We start from the raw sequence: 2,027 nt of genomic DNA on the forward strand, positions 1-2,027 counted from the left end.
GTGGAAAGGATGGCACGCACGGAATACCTTTAGTGAAGTGAAAAATTGTGCAAGCTCCAAAAGGGCTAGGAGAATTAGGAGTGGGAGATGCAGTTGTTCGAAATACAACACTATTATTTAAGTGGTGATGACAGTTTTCGAAGAAAGATTGTCCATTATGAAAAAAAATTATGTCCTCTTAAAATGACATGAACCCAATATTCCATTCTCCGGTCAGCCTATACCTAAAAGAGGAAGTCCATGGAGGAATGTTTGTCAGCTACAGATAAAAGATCAGTAGGTGAGTGATAAGATTGTCAGAGGGTTGTCTTTGGAGGTAGAGGATGGAAGAAGAATTCGATTCGGGGAGGATAATTGGTTGGGCTATGGTATGTTGAAGGACATCTTTCCACGACTTTTCTCGTTTCAAACCAAAGCGGATATGTAATTAGAGATTGTGAGTTTTGGGATGTGTTAGAATGGATATGAAATTTTTAATGGAGAAGAAAACTATTCCAATAGAAGTTAGAATTAGTGAATCAGCTTTATGGAGTGATACAATCTGTCAATTTAGCATTCGAGAGAGAGGACAAGATAGTGTGAAAATTTGATAGATCAGACATTTATTCTACTAACTCTTTTGTGCAAGTTTCGTAGGCTGAAATACTCTCGGAGGACATTTTCAATTATTGCTTCACTTGTTCCATTTGGAAGGGGTTGGTTTCACCAAAAGTGCAGTTATTCACCTGGTTTGTGTTGGTTTACATTGGAAGGGTCAATACTAAAGATAGATTAAGCAGATTTGGTATTCTTGGTCAAAATGATACTAATTGTGTGTTGTGTAAAAAGAATTCTGAGAATGATTACCTTTTATTTTTGGATTGTGAGTTTACTTGGCAGGTGTGGTGTGTTTGGTTGTTCTCTTATAAAAAAACTATGGTCTGTTCTAGGAACAATTAAGCAACACTTTAAAAGTCAGACAAAGACTCCTGCTAAAAAGGATGAACACAATAGATAGTTAATTGGTTTTTGTGTTATCACCTAGAATACTTAGCTGGAAAGAAATGACAGAATATTCAAAAATTATGAAACAGATATTGCAAAAATTATCAACAAATTGATTAGAAATTACAAATAATGGACTAATTTTGATCCTTCTAGTTATTGATGACAATATCAAAGATGACTAGAGTTTAATTTTCTATTTTGTTATCTAATAACTTTATACTTTAATTTCTAGCTGCTAAAAAATTTTCTATATCCGTCATTAGTTGTAATCCACTTACTTCCCAATCGTCAATGCCATTAATTGTCCTCTATGTATGGTTTTTGAAGGCGTACCCGACAAAAACAAACTTATAAGGGATATTCAATCGTTTCTTTTTCGATAGAAAAATATTAACAACTTATCTCTTCTTACTAAAAACTTCTCATAATTAACCACTAATCGATGGATATTATCCACAAACATTATAAATGAGCTTTGTTTCAATCTTCTGAAATTTTCACTAGCCCTTGGATTTTTATATGTTTTGTGTTCTCTCCCTAATTCTTAGCATAAGATTCTCCCGTTTAGAATTGATCTCGATAGATTCTTGAATTTTGTTCTTTAACATGCACCCATTTATTCTCCCCATTCTCACCATCATTTTGTTTTTTTTTTTTTTTTTTCTCTCCCATTTTCATATGGTTAAAAGAAAATATACCTCTTCTATTTATAATAATTCTAAAAATATCTAAAATTTTTATATTGGATTGCGATTCAATTCGAGTCAAAGCTGAGGCAAAAAAAAGTTTAAGAAAAGAATATTCACTATACACTTATTCTAATAGTATAACTCCAATTACTTGAGAATTTGAGATAGGCATTTTAGGTCAAACCAATATACATCACTTGTTTCAATCTTTTGAACCTTTTAACTCTTTGTTTTAAAGCCTATCATTTATGTGGTGTCCGAAAATACGTTTTAACTTAAGTTATCTTAGAGTACACTTCTAAAAGTTTTTTAAAGTTATTCTATTTTTTAGAAAAAATGTGCTTTAAAATT

This window comes from Arachis hypogaea, chromosome 4 (assembly GCF_003086295.3).
Source record: "Arachis hypogaea cultivar Tifrunner chromosome 4, arahy.Tifrunner.gnm2.J5K5, whole genome shotgun sequence".
NCBI classification, from domain to species: Eukaryota; Viridiplantae; Streptophyta; class Magnoliopsida; order Fabales; family Fabaceae; genus Arachis; species Arachis hypogaea.